Consider the following 15,478-nt stretch of genomic DNA (forward strand, 5'->3'; position numbering starts at 1 on the left):
GCTTTCTGTGATTATCTATTTGTTGTTATCTGTGCTGCTGGAGGTGGAGTCGTCAGCATGCACATTAATATTCCGTACAGCCGCTGTGTGAATCTGGATTCAACGTCTTGCTTACCGATGCACTTTCTGTACCGACCATATCCTTACGGTATACGATCAATTACGACTCCAGTCCGATCACTTGTCGTCGGTAATCATTAGAATCCAGTCCGTGTTTTTGTTTTGCTCGCTTTTTAGAAGTGGTGTGTGTTCTGTGTTCTCTGTGTGTGGGGGGGTAATTCTCCTTCACTAGTGTCTGGGTAAAGAAAGACTAGGTCAGCCATGTGGATGCGTCTGTTGAACAGCTGAAGAGGAGGAGGAGGGGGTTATACAGAAAGAGAGTGAGATAGAGAGAGAGAACGTGCTGTGTGTGCATATGAAAGAAAGCGCGAGGAGAGAGCGAGGGAGCGCGCGCGCGCGCGTGTGTGTGTGTGAAAAAGGAAGCGGAGTCTGTAAACGCCGAACTCACTGATTTCCTACCCTCCACAAACTCAAGCTTTCGGAGTTATCACACGGCGAAAAGAAGGAGGGGGAACCGCATACGTTCAGAAAACGAGTCCCCGGGCGGTCCGAATGCGAATAAATTAGTAAAGCGAGGTCGTCTTTTGTTGAGGCATTTGCCCCGTTTCTCCTCTGTATGGACAGCGGCTCTCTCAGGATAAAGTATCGGCGTGATAGTGCTCTGCCCTCGGCTTCTTGGATTTTGGCCCAGGCCGAGAAGTTCGGCTGGGTCATTTTCAACGAACAGACGTGGAATTGTGTTTGAAGTTGTTTGCAGCAGCCCGATAGGAACTTAGATCTTCATACTGGCGGGTGAGTAGTGCCTTGGCTACATTGGCTGTGTACAAAAAGAAAGAAGACTGAGGGAGTTTAGAGGGCTTGAGTGGGTGGGAAGGTAAATGGGGGGGATAGAGATGGAATGTTGGCAATTGCTACAGGCTCAGAAGTTGAAAGCTGCAGCAGCAGCCTGTTTTTTATTGCATGTTTCACTTTTGCTCTCGCTGTTGAAAGAGACCAGTACTGTGTAATCTTTTTAGGATGCTTTTTAGTAAGTAGTCTATTAAGTTTCAGCTGTCTAACTTGCATCTTCCTTGAAGAAGTTCCGTGTTTGTTTCCATTTTATTAAGTGAGGAACTCGAGCATTAAGTGAATTATTAATGCTCGGGTAGCAGGATAAATGGTGCATTTAGAGTTGGAGGTGCTGAGGCTCTTCAATACATTAAGCATGCTGTTTATCTCCGTGTTTAGCGTTATCAAACACCATCACAACAGTACATTTGCTGTGACCCCAACCCTCACATGTTGGAAGAGACCTTTTGTTTACTGAAAACCCTGGGAGCAGGGGAGGAGAGCTTTTGGTAGACCTGCCTGACCAGTTGGAGTCTGCTATGGGACGGCCAAGTCTGCCTAACTTCCCTTTGTTAACTTGAAACACTTGAACCGTGGCCCATGATGGGAACAAATATGGCCGGTTATGGCCCTCACTAGCATGTAGTGATGTGTTTGTGGTGAAGACCAAAGGGGCATGACTGTTATGTGGGGCACACCTTGAAAATAAAGGTTTATAAAGGGGGTTTTGAAGTAATGCCATAGAAGAACCATTTTTGGTTCAGTTATCAATTCTTAAAAGAATGTTTTTTTTTTTTTTTTTTTTTTTTAAGAACCTTTTGTATGATTGAGAGGTTTTATGGATGTTAAATGTTCTTCATGAAACCATAGTTATTTTTAGGAGTGTAGGTTGAAAAGACTTGAAACCATTTTTGTTTCACAGCCTGCCTTATCTGATCTCGTTCTCCATGCTGTGTATGTGGAGGAAGCATCTTGTATATCCTCTTTGGTTCATTGGTCATACTTGAATTTCATGTGACTGTTCAGTTCCTAGGGGTAACATAAAAAAAACCATGCCATGTTTTTCTCACTTTGCATATGTAATAGATTTTCTGACTTTGCATATGTAATAGATGTAGCTATTTGTGTTAAAAAGGGCCTACTCTTTTGTAACCAATAGTGATCGCCCCATCCCCCCACACTGGGATGTTTTTCCTCTCCAGTTGTGCAACAAGATGGTAATTGGCATGTCTAAAGCTTTGAGGTGGTCAGTCACACTCTGCTATTAGTTTTGTGGGGTTTCCCAAACTCGCTGTCACACCGAAAACACAAAGATTAGGATTAAACATCACAAAAAGATGGCACTGACCAGCCTGGAAACGTATAGAAATCAGTAATCTGTAATCATAACAACTATGTACAGAGTATCTGTACTAATCCTTCGGTTCATAGAAAATGGAGAGCATGAGAGAGAGAAGAAAAGCTTTTATAAACCCCCGTTACACTTGCCATGGCTTTGAGGGTAGCCTGAGGTGAAAGAAATCAAACATTTAGTGAAGCGTCTCCTGCAGAGGAACTAAAGACTACAGCAAGGAACAGAATGTTTTCATTGTCTTTTGTTACACTCAGGGAAACCTGTTTGAGCTAGATTACTTTAAAATACACGAACGGCGAGTTTAATATTTGAACATAGCCTGTCCGTGTTTGCAGCACTCGTTCTGTCACCTATTTAGAGTGGAATACGGCTAATTGGGTTGCGTTAGGTATTTCCAAACATCCTCCTTGTCATCTCTAGTGAATGACTGGTCTCTCTCGCTCGTTTTAAATGGCTCGTGAATGCTGTATGTTTTAATGTTCTTGTTATTATACATCTGAGCACCGGGCCTTCATTTGCAGCGAGTGGGTGTATGATTAACTGTGTCATCCTTCTCCCTTAACAACTGCTTGCCTCTTTGCTTGAGCAGCAGAGAATGGCTACTAAATGTTTAATGCCTAAGCGCACAGTGACATTTAGCCTTTGTGTTTCCTCTCCTAAAAAAGATGGTGTTCGTTCTTTTGCGTTTAATAGAATTACCCACATCGCAAAGATGCGCTCTGTGTGTTATCCTCCACCTTAAAAGCATCAAATATGCGATACCCTGATCAAAGGCGGTGTGGTAGGGCAGCAGAGGGGTTTCTTCATGGAGTGTGTTGTAGTGGATCAGTTGGCATGCGGTGGCTGCTGAATGTTTGACGTGGCTTGGGCAGGCATGTTATTTAATCTGCTCGCATGATGGAACTGGCTGATGTTACGCCGCACGTCTTTTCTCCTCCGTTTGCCGAGAGAGGCCTTAACGGTGGCGCATCCGGGCTGAGCTATGCAATGTTATGCTTAATGAATTGGAGAAAGGGCAGAGGTAATTAGCGTCACGTTTTGCATGGCATCATCATGGGAAAACCTTTAGCCAAATGTGCGATTTATTGACTGAAAGCTTACTCGTCCAAATTTGTTTCTGAAAGAAATTTGAGAACAGCTCGGATTGTTTTGAATGGTCGCCTCAAGCATTTTCAGGTTGGGCTTTGTCTCTGCGAACTTGTAGGTAGACTCTCCTTTGTTTACAAGAATGTGTTGGCACTTTCCCCTTGATAATAGATACAGTAACCACAGGTGCCTGCTCATAGCCCTAGTGACAAAGAGACCTGACACTGTCAAACTATAAACAGCTCAAGCAGCTGAGTCGTCTGAATGCTTCTGTAGCAGCAAGTACTAAGAGCAGATTGATATCTGTCTGGTAATAGGCTCGTCTTTGTTTGCCTCATTCCTCAGGCTTCATGGGTACACGGTATGGTGTTTCAGCAACACTCTCTTTGTCTCATGTTGTTCGTTCCTCTGTTGATTCTGCCCATGCCAGAAGCAGGTAGTTGATCTGTAGCTGTTGAAGTTAATCTGATAAACTTGGATTGGTCGATTTATGCATTAAACATACATCTTGTGCGAGAATCGGGCTTGTTGATGTCAAATAAATGTAAACCTGAGGAGCGCGAGAAGTTAATGGGTGTAATTGAAACTGATATTTTTTTAATAAGCCCTAAAGCAGCTGAGCCCTTTGCTCGAGATGTCTCGCACATGTTAAGTGAGAGGAGACATCTGGACCTGTTAATTCAGCACATGGTCATAAAGTGAGGTTGGGGGTCCCACAGGCCCCGCACTGTTTTCCTGTTCTGTTAGGGATGTCAGATGGAGTCTTTTATGCTTTTTTACACCCGCACACCCTTACTAGTATTCGCTCTGTCCTTGTCCTTGTAGAGAAACACTGTGCTGTGCTGTGCTGATAAACATGTTATAAAATGCAGTCCTCGCTCAAGTGCTTTCATCTTGAAAAGCATGCATTGATCGACGCGTTTCTTGCTTAGATAGGATCCAGATTTCTTAGACTGCTGGAATGGAGCACAATTTGTGACTGCTGGCCCTCCAACGATTCCTAAGCATCATAATTTTTTGCTATATGTGCTTTATGAAGCTTGTCATTATTTCATTCATTTTCCTGTCGTTCCTATGCAGTATTTTCTTTCTTACATAAAACAAACGGATGTCCATACAATGAAAATAAATGTTTTTTTTCTTTTTGTTTTTTCAATGCCAAGATTAAATATACAAGTAAAAGTATAGTACTCCAGTTGTTCTAAACCTTTCTGACTTTAAGGTCCCTTTTTCCAAGAAAATGTTCAAAGGCCCTTCTATCTAAGCTAGTCAAAATCAAACATGACAATTTAATGTTACATCTTTTTTTTTTTTTTTTTTTTTTTTTTTTTTAAGTGTCTTTTTAAAGTAAGATTCAAATAACATTTAATTTAATATTAATATAATTTTAATACGTACTGGGGCCCCCTAGTGGACCCTGTCCTTCCAGGTTTAGAACCACTGTTATAGTAATCCATATAAGGGTCCATCTCATCAAAATTCACTGTCCATTAAACACATTTTGTTAGACAGTAATAATTCTATTCCTTTGAGAAACTTTTTTTATTCTGTTGATATTTTTGTAAATCCAAATCTAGTTTTAATGTTTTTAGAAAAATGAATCTTAAACATCTTTAGTTTTAATTTTGAATAACTAAACCTGGTTCTCACCACAAACATAGCCATAGAAGCTGACATGGCATTAAATAATGAGTAAGACATTAAGACATTTAAGTCTTTCCCTCTGCTGTGATCCTTAAATATAGTTCTTTCAATTTAGTAATGGCACCTTTCTAAGTTTGATTTCAGCAGAGCTTGTTTGTCACATGGCTGATCATGGTGTTTTATATTGCAAGTGATATTTGAGAGCAGGCGGAGGGGAAGAATATCAGTCAAAATGACTTCAATTTTAATCTGTTCCTCACCGAGTATTGCTCACCAGTCATGTAGACAGATTTTATGAAACTTTTTGCGTTCTTTCTAGCGTGTCAACTAAATTGGATCATCCTCTTTCATTTTAATGGAAAAGCTGCCTGAGATCTCTTTGTGTTTCTGAAGAAAGGAAATATTAAGTATTGGTGATTTAAATGACAACTTTCAATTTAGGACTTTATACTTCTTATAAAGTAGCTTTTTAGTATTGGTGGACGACCAAGGCGCTCAACCTCAAATTCCAACTATTCTCTATGAATGGTGTTATAGCCAGTTTATAGCTACTAGGCACGAGACTGTGGAGCACAATCTTATTTCTGACTTTAAAACTATCACAAAGCTGTGATGAATTGTGGGGGGTGAACAAGCATTCAAGATCACTGCATTACTGTTAGCAAGAGCCAATACAACTAAATCTATCCTATAAACTAAAGCCACTGTTGGTAGCTGAGGAGATGCATGAGAATGCTGGAGACGTAATAAGCCAAGACAGGTCATCTGTATTCACAAGGCAGGAGTGTTGGTTTTCCTTCAGTAGAATTGTTCATTTAAAAGCATTTCATTTAGTAATGGACTAATCAGCTCTTTTGAGGCAGATAGCGATTACTTTTCAGCTACATCGTCTGCTCCCGGGCAGGGGATTTGTTTGTTATTTTATTATTTAAATTATTTTCAGGTGACGAGTTCTCTTTGTGTGGCACAATATGCGTATTGTTCTGTACAAACCAGGCCTGCTGTTGTTGAATAATGCTAGCTTTGATGGATCAAGCTATATCTCTCTAAGATCAAATAAACCTTTAGTGCAAACTTACTTCTGGCAGAAGAAATCAGCACTCTAGACTTTCAGTCCCTGACTCATCCTGATAAAGTATAAATGGTTTCATTATTAAGTAGTTGAATGCAGACTATTTAAGTGTACTTGTCCAGAAATGTTTGTGGCTGCAAAAATAATTACCTCATCTAGAGGATTATGAGTGCATGAGGGAAAAGGTTAAGAATCAAGTTATATGCATGTAATGAAACACCATATGATGAAAATCATGCAGCTTTACTTGGTTGACAGAACTTAGGAAAAATGTGGTATTTCAGTGTTACAGAGGGATTTTGTTAAACAATGTTTGTGCCCTATCCTTCAACATCTCACATCCTTTTGGAATGTTCCACGGCTGGAAAGTCACATTGAACGCAGCTGACAGGATGGCCGAGGTGTGAACCTGTGAGTACTTTTGAGGCTAGGGTTGCGTCCCAGTCATGCCTAGTTTGACTGTATTTCAGATGTCTCTGCTTTGTGCTTTATAGACAAGGCAGCAGAAACTCTGAAATGTCTCTTCTTGGCTCATGGATGTTCTTCAATTGCTTTTGTTGAAGAATCATGGAGCTCACGGCTCTGAGACAATAACTCCAATCAGTGGTACTTTAGTTGCTCTAGTATTAAGGATATACATTAATGTTAAAGTTTGGGGTCAGTAAGAATTATTATTTTTTTTTTTTAAGAAATACTTTTTCAGTTCAGTTAATACTTGGTTGAAAATTACTGTGAAGACATAATGTTAAAAAAGATTACCATTTCAGATAAATGCTGATCTTTTGAGCTTTCTGTTTATTAAAGAATCATGAAAAAAGTATTTTCCACAAAATTATAAAAAGCGCAAGTGTTTTCAACATTGATGATGATTACAAATGTTTCTTGAGCACCAAATTAGCATTTTACAGTGATTCCAATTAGGGATGCAATGATACCATTTTTTCAGAACCGATCCAAATCCAATCCTGAAAATTCTGCCGATACGATCCCTGGGGTCGACAATATAATTGGCCCGGTGGCCCGGACGTACTTTTAAAACCGTCAGGGCCACCAGATCGCTCCAACACTAGCCCGGTGGGGCCAGTAAAAATAATGCCTCGATTAAAAAAAGTCTAATTTCACATTAATTACCTGTGGTTCTGTGTTTTGATTTCTGTTTAATCGTCTCGGTAACCACCGCTAACACGTTACGTGATTCCGACAGCCGCTCCGTCTGCACCGCCTTGCTCGCTCCCGCGGTTACGCGCGCAAACTGCACACTGCTGCTCAGCACCTACCTATAGCTACTATTAAGCTAGGCTACATGTTTCTGAAACCCACATCACCCGGCCAAACGTCGGGTAAAAAAGAGAAGGCAAGGAAGAGAAAATCACCAGAGGAATTGAGGGAAAGCGAAAGGGAATACGAAAAGAAAAGGCAGAGAAAGTTTCAGGCCCAGTGGCGAGACCGCTGGAATTGGCTGGGCTTAGGGGTGTGCGATATGACGATTTTTGATCGTGGACGATAAAAATGTCTCCACGATCTGCTTTTGAAGAAATATGGTAGTATCGTGCTACAGCACACATTATATCAAATACAGTTCTGGTCTCCGTCTCTATATACTGTACAACACCACATACAGCAGTAGAGTTACTCTGACAGGACACTGCACTTATTCGCGATCGCACAAGTACATTATTTGCACACAAGCCTTGCTGGTTAAATGTTTAATTCGCGCGCTGGTCTGACGTGCGCTTTTTCTGAGCGCATACACCTGAAGCACGGACACTAAAAAGCCTGTCTAACAGCGCCTGATTACTCAACTAACTTATTTTTTGCGCTAATACTGTCAAAACACACAAGGTTTACATACAGACTCAGTTGGTTATCTCTAAAATGAAAGTAAATAGTTAAGAGAGAAACAGATGCGTGCAGCTCTTAAAGGGACAGTACTAAACATGCTGTCGACTGTCATTAAAGGGATAGTTCACCCTAAAATTTAATTTCTGTCATTATTTACTCACTCACATGTTGTCCCAAACCTCTATTAATTTCTTGTGCTGAACCCAAAATAAGATATTTTGAAGAATGAGGGTAACCAAACAGTTGCTGGTCTACATTGAATTTGATAGCAGGAAAGAAAAATCCTATGGAAGTCGACCAGCAACTGTTTGGTTTTCCACCTTCTTCAAAATAGCATTTATGTTCAGCAGAAGAAAGAAACTCATTCAGGTTTAAAACAACTTTTGAGTAAATGATGGTATAAAAATAAAACATTATGACAGAATTGACAGACAGATGACAGAATATTTATTTTTGGGGGAACTATTCATTTAACGTTGACAAAACAACAAAACACAAAGAGAAAAATCCCTCACTATTCTTGACTGAAAAACTTTAATACAGTTGCTTTAGGAATCAGTCTATCTAGTGTTTTATTTTTATATTTGTTCATTCAATTTCATTGAATGCTCTGCTAAATACACCTATTGTACCTGAAAATAAAGCACTGTTTGTTTTATTTGTATATTATGTGTATTTGTAATTTGTATCTTTGTTCTTATTTTTTAATAAGAAAGATAAAATAATGACAAAGATTTTTATCTTCGCCCACTTTGGCCTAAATATCTGCCATGTCTTTTTTTTTGTTACCTTGAAAGGCGTTGTCTTTCTAGTTTGGCTGTAATGCTCAGACAACTTGTAAAACCAACATGACAAAGAATCGTGACAAAATCGTGAATCGTGATATTTCAAAAAAAAAAAAAATCGTGATATGATATTTTTCCCATATCGCCCACCCCTAGCTGGGCTACGATCAAGAAAAAAAAAGAGGTTTACTGTGAGCTCTGCAGATCAATGCCCACATATGCAGACAAGTAAGTTAGAGAAAAGTCAACGTGTATGAAACCTATGGTATGAACATAATGTAATGAATTGCTGTGTGACTACGGAGAATGAATCCTATGCAATAGGTTTATTTGCACTTGTTTCATGTTTTTGCACAGTTTTGCTGCACTTTGCACTAAACCTGCCTTAAAAAAAATAAATGTTATTCATGTTGTTCAAGCAAACTGTTCTTTTTCGTGATTATTGGGATCAATACCCGACGCGTTGACCTGGGCCAGTGAACTTCTAAAGACAAGACAAAGACAAATTTCCCTTATTGTCTACCCCTGGATCCAATCCGATACCAGCGTAGTTTTTTAAAATCAATGTAGAATCTATACTTCTGTGTGTCTGTGTGTTACTCTTTTGTGTGTTAAACAAATAACAAATATATAAAATGACAAATAAAAATATATAATCATAATCTGACAAAAATACTATTATAAACTATTATAAAAAAAAGATACTCTAGAAAAATCATGGGTGCACAATAATTTTATAAAACCTAGTGAAACATTTTCATTTACAATTAAAAGTGTAGGACTAAATCTGGTGAAATTATACACATTGCTCTTTGAATTGTTGTAAAATACATTCATGAAAAAACAAGCAAATACATTTATATATAAATATATAGGCTACTATAAATTTAAAATATATTTCTTTGAAATCTATGGCATAGTAATGAAGGCAGCAACATATGATAGATAGGACAGAACAAGAAAAACTGTTAATAATCTTTCATTGCGCAAAAGTATTATAATATGTAAGGCTCCAATATAGAGCAGCAGAAAGCGCTTATGTGCATCCCGTGCAAAGTACAAAGGCAAGATATATTGATGCGTAGTGTATTAAATCTGTGCTTAAGTTTATTAAGCCTTTTCTTTTAACAGTTTTAAACCTCAGTAACTGTGCGCTCTTGAAGAGAGTTTGACTGTAGTAACCGAACGCGACACGCAGTTTGATTGCTGAATGGAGGATAACAGACAGCCGCAGCGGAGAGAAGAGTTTACCTGAACTTGAATTTAAAGACTTAAATATTCATCTGTACCTCAGATTAAACTGTGGAACAGTTTCAGAACACTTGAAATATAGTGCACGAAAACTTTATCGTGCCCCCCCCCCTTCGTGGGGCTCAACAATAACACAGAATAGTATACGCACAATATCGGATTTGGATCGGTCTCGTCTGACCGATACCCGATCCGCAGAAAATGACCGTATCGGAGTCGATACCGATCCTGAGTATCGGATCGATGCATCCCTAATTCCAATGAAGGATCATGTAACTCTGAAGCTTTGTCATCACAAGAATTATTTACATTTTACAATATATTCAAATAGAGAAAGATTATAATAATATTACTGTTTACTGTATTTTTGATAAGTATTAATAAATCTTACCAACCCCAAACATTTGAATTGAAGTGAATGTGCTGGTTTCTTTGCAATAATTTATTAATTTGATAACCTTTTTGTTTCAGGCATCTATTTGCGTGCATCTATACTCCAGTAAAGTGCGAGCATGGCAAAATAAAAGATATATTTACAATAGATATTGTAGCGATCATGTTGGTCCTGACTCCTGTTTTTGACTTGATTACTCCTTAAGGTATTTTAGATGTGTATATTTCTGTTGGCGTACACCATCTGTCTTTATCTCCAACTTTAAGTAGGCCAGCCTCAGCACAGGGGTCAATAGGGTGGCCTTCAGGGAATTGTGACTGACTTGTTTGACGTCAAAAGATCAGTTCTCTGAAGCAGCCTAATTAACCTTTTTACAAGAATTTCTTGTGCTTGTTTTCTATTTCTAGTGTGTTGTTTGCTAACCTTTCCTCTGAAATCTGCCATGCTCCGTTACATTTTGAAAACAGCCAGTGAAAGAGCAATAAACAAGTGGAATTATTTTCAAAATAACCTCTATTTTCTGCCACAATATTATCATATGAAAGAATCATCAATGGAATTGCTTAGGAACAGAAACGAGTAACTTGAACATGGACGCCCTTCACTTCTCATTACAGTGTTTGCGTTCGCCGAAAGACAAACACGCTAGCTCATGCCTGCCGGCCTGTGTTTTAAATGAAGTAATTGAGATCTTGTGCTTAGACATCTGAGTGTCTCGTTTTGATCTCCATTTATGTTTCTAGGAGGTGAACAAAGCGGGTCTCGGATCTCGCCACCTGCAAACCATTTTCACTTTGTCACCCAAGATGAAAAAGAAACGGGTGACAAGTTTGAAAGTTTCAAAAGCACCGTGTGACATGCTTGTACTTTCAGATCTTATTTTGGTGAGTAAACATTTAATGCAAGTGTATCACAGCTTTATTTAGGCATTAAATCTGCTGTTGGCTCTGAATTATACATTAGCCAGCAAATAATACATCAACCTCAGTTCCTCAATGATTACCGGCCAAGATACAAATGGCAAGTTTGCTGATGATATCCTCGTTGATCGTTTTAGCTAGTTTAGTATCGGCTCCTAAGGATATTTTCCGCCGCTATTGTGATTGGATGCAATTTGAGTAATGGACACGTCACTGAGTGTGTTTTTTGTTTTATTTATCTCCTGCAGTTGAATGCCCCATCAATAGAATGGATGTAGGTATGGATTTTCAACCCGTTATCCTAGTGAGGGAGGGCTGGAATTATGAACAGTTTGTTACTTTAAGAGGCTTCACACATAATTATTGCAGGGCCGCATTAACTAGTTTTTCCTTTTAGCTTGACCTTTGTTTTAACCTGTACGAATGGGCCGGTGTCATAAGAGCTACTGACACCTTTGATTTGATCCACTTCATTTGTCATCTCTTGCTCAGGAATAATTACAGCAGTGGCAGGCTGCGCCCTGGGGAGCGCTCAAGCTTATGACCTTTTTGTTCCCTTAAACATGAGCCAGAGACAAAGGTGCAGAAGAGCGGGAGTTGTGATTAGGAAAATAATGGCTCTGACAAGTTAGAGATTAAATTGTAAACAGGCCGCGAGACATATCAATACTTGCTGAGGTAATTGATTTTGCAACTGCTGTTCCACTGGCCGTAACCGGCTGTTAACGGCGCATTAATAAACGGGGGATTTCAGATCGAGGTTAAAACCTCACCGTACCCCGAGACCTTTGCTTGTTTGTTTACCCTTGTCGTAGGCTTTCACATCTTCTTTGATTACAATAAATCGATGAGACCTGAATGGTAACGTTTGAAAATGACAAGCTTGTTGTGCTGCGTGTCATTGGGAGGACAAAGAGGAGTGGAGGGGGGTGGAAACACAAACTGTGGTCATAGAATCAGCTCAATGCTCCTGTTCTTCATCAGGGTGAAGTGGCTCCATCAGAGCAGGAGGGAAATTATACTCTATTGTGGCAATACACCACAATCCCACTCTAGTCGCCATTAAGCGGAGCAGAGCTATTGAATATTTGCATTCCCACTTGATAGCGGCACTTTCTCTCAGGGATAGCATGGTGATTGCATCCATTTGGAGATATTTGAAACTCTCTTTTCCTTATCAGATCTCGATCGGTTATGTTTGCATGAATCTTTGAGTGTTGTTAGATTCTGTTGTATTTACTGTAGTGGAAAAAAGCATCTCTGTCCGTCAGCGCCACAGGGTCATGCCGAATCATGGCTGCCGCAGGGTCACGTGCGGTTCACTGCCGGGCCAGTGTTAGTCATCTGTGTGACACATCAGTTAAATACAACATGATCTCAAAACTGGATTACACTGGTCGGGCTGCTGTACAATAAACTACAACCATTCTTCTGGTTTAACACAGTAGTGCTTGCCTAATAGTAGTTTTAGTACACAGTGCTGTTAAGTACACAAAGATGTAAATGATGATGTGATGAGCGGTTGGGTGGAGTTGTGTGAATGATTAATGTAATGTTTTTCTATAGCCTAGTGTTTGAAATCATGATTCATGGGTATGTGTGTGTATGTATATGTGTGTGTGTGTGTGTGTGTGTGTGTATATATATATATATATATATATATATATATATATATATATATATATATATATATATATATATATTATAACTAGCCCAAATAAAATAAAGACCATAAATGTCAATCAAAAACATTTTCAATATACAAATATCAAGGAAAGAGTTTTATTTTACTATTTACAAGGTATTTGTAGAATTCTTAAATCTATTTAAGGCCATTTGAAAAATTATTTCTTATACCATTTGATGCATTTAAAACTGTCTAAGGCCTTAAAAACTCTTCAATTTAGTTGTATCAAATTTAAGGACCCGTGGGAGCAATGCTCCCTCTAATTTCTTTTCTGAGCAAAACTTTTCTCTATTGGGCGGACAACCTGAGCAAAAGCATTCTTTATACTAGACCTGTACAGCATGCACACAAAAAAGTGTGTAACTTTTAACTTTAATGTGCTATTTATATTTGATTTGACCCTTGATGTAACTAAATGATGTACATTTTAGGTTACCTGACAAAACATGTTTACTGTACAATACACAGTAGTTCAAAAGTTTGGATAAATAAAGTTTTTAAGAAGTTTCTTATGCTCGTCAAGGCTGTATCTATTTGATAAAAAATATTGAATATTATTTCACTAAATAATATTGTGAAATATTATTGCAATTTAAAATGAATGTTTTCTATTTTAAAATACTTTTAAAATTTAATTAACTCCTGTGAAGCAAAGCAGTATTTTCAGAGTCACATGATCCTTTAGAAATAATTTTAATATGCTGATTTTTAATCAATGTTGGAAACGTTTCTACTGCTTATTTATTTTTTCTACTGTATCTTTTGGGACCTGTGATATTTAAAAAAAAAGTTAAAAAGAACAGTGTTTAGTCAAAATAGAGATTTTGTTACAATATAAACAGAATTTTTTTCTTTTTTTAAGATACTTAAGAATAAACTTTATTCAGCAAGGATGTTAAATGGATAAAATTGATAGTAAAGACTTCTATTGTTAGAAAATATTTCTATTTTGAATAAATGCTGTTCTTTTAAACTTTTTATTAAATCAGCATATTAGAATGATTTCTGAAGGATCATGGGACACTGAAGACTGGTGTAATGATGCTGAAAATTCAGCTTTGATCACAGGAATAAATGCTATTTTAAAGTATAGGTATTAAAATACAAAACCAATATTAGAAATTGCAATAATATTTCACTATATCACTGTTTTTTTTCTGTATTTTTTTTAAATGAATACAGCCTTGATGAGCAAGAGACTCAAAGTCAAAGACTCAAAAACAAGGTCAATTATTTATCAGGTTTATAATATAGCCTAACATAATATATTATCAAAACAAACTATTTAAACTGATAGAATAGAATAGAATACAAACTGAAGCACAACTTAAGCTGAGATCTGTAAGTTAAATATATTAAAAAAACAATGTGTGAACTAAACGTTTATTAGATCTTATTTCTTGTGTTGTGAAGAGCTCCCAGTCCATATGTAGAAGGCTCCATTTGGAATCCAGTCGGTCCGATTCGAGCTGCCATTCCTCTGGCAGGCCGTTCCCTATTGAGCCCTAAAAAATATGTTTTTGTTGTCTGTCCAAGAATACGTGCGAAGTACCACAGGTCGGCCTTAGAAGCTTTTTGAAGCATGCAGAGTCCATTAGAGATGCATTCACACCCAACATCAACCACCCACAAAGCTGAGGCATGAAATGTTTTCATCATTATATGCTTTAAGATGCCAAATTCAACCCGAGCCAAACACTCACACAAGCAGCAGCAAGCAGAGGTGCTGCTTAAATTTATGTTCGATTTGCTACGAACACCGATTCCATATTTGGAAAAGCTAAATCTCCTATTTTGATTTAGTCTGAGTGATAATGCAGTGTGTCAGTGATACAAAGAGCTCCGGGATGCTGAAATTCCCCTGGCCCACCCCCTTTAACCTTCTCTACAAAGGAGGGAGTCTTCCTTAAATGAAGTTATTTCATCCCTTTGGTATTTTAAAAAGATTTCCCTCCTGATAAAACCAGCAGAGCGCCTTTCCTTTGGGAATGTGGGCACTGTTTCAGTCCTGTCTTGTGCCGATTAAAGGAGCACTTGTAGATAATCCGTTCGAATAAAAGTCTTTGTTGCGTATGGGGAGGGGGGAATAGAGGGTTACAGACGTTGGAAGTGGGTGGGGGGTTGAAAAATTTGGATTCCTAAGTGCTTCTCACCTCTGTACAATCCGCCACTCCGTAAGGATAAATATTTAATGACGGGGAAGCTGAAATAGAGCCCTAACAGACTGGGCAGAAATGGATCTGCTATTTATATGCTATACAGTTCCATAAAGCAGTGGAACGGTTAGACAGCCCAAGGTTATTAGTGTTCGTGCTGTTGATTCATCCATGTGTTTGTCTTTTTGAGAAGCACCTTGTATACTCAAAGGGAAGGTGGCGTTGTTCTTTGGCGCTGGCTTGTAAAATGGCTACGGCCTGAAGTGTTGTAAGATTATCCTAATATTTGTCTGATTCCTTAAACAATTTGTCAGTGGACAGAGCTCACAGTCTTGAGTGTTTCAGACTAGTGAATATATAATCTTGTGCTGTTCACACTCCCAGTGGCTAGAATAGTTA

At 38.4% G+C, this 15,478-nt stretch overlaps 1 protein-coding gene across 2 annotated transcripts in view; it reads left to right on the top strand.

The window, feature by feature from the left end:
* The first annotated feature begins 415 nt into the window (after positions 1 to 415).
* The window catches only part of LOC306860027 (arginine-glutamic acid dipeptide repeats protein-like), a 115,211-nt gene continuing 100,148 nt past the window's right edge, over positions 416 to 15,478 (top strand). For both annotated transcript variants that reach the window (XM_079401546.1, XM_079401547.1), the window contains exon 1: positions 416 to 852. The gene's annotated coding sequence lies outside the window, so the exon portion shown is untranslated. The remainder of the gene's footprint in view (positions 853 to 15,478) is intronic.

This window comes from Barbus barbus, assembly GCF_936440315.1.
Source record: "Barbus barbus genome assembly, chromosome: 40".
Lineage (NCBI taxonomy): Eukaryota > Metazoa > Chordata > Actinopteri > Cypriniformes > Cyprinidae > Barbus > Barbus barbus.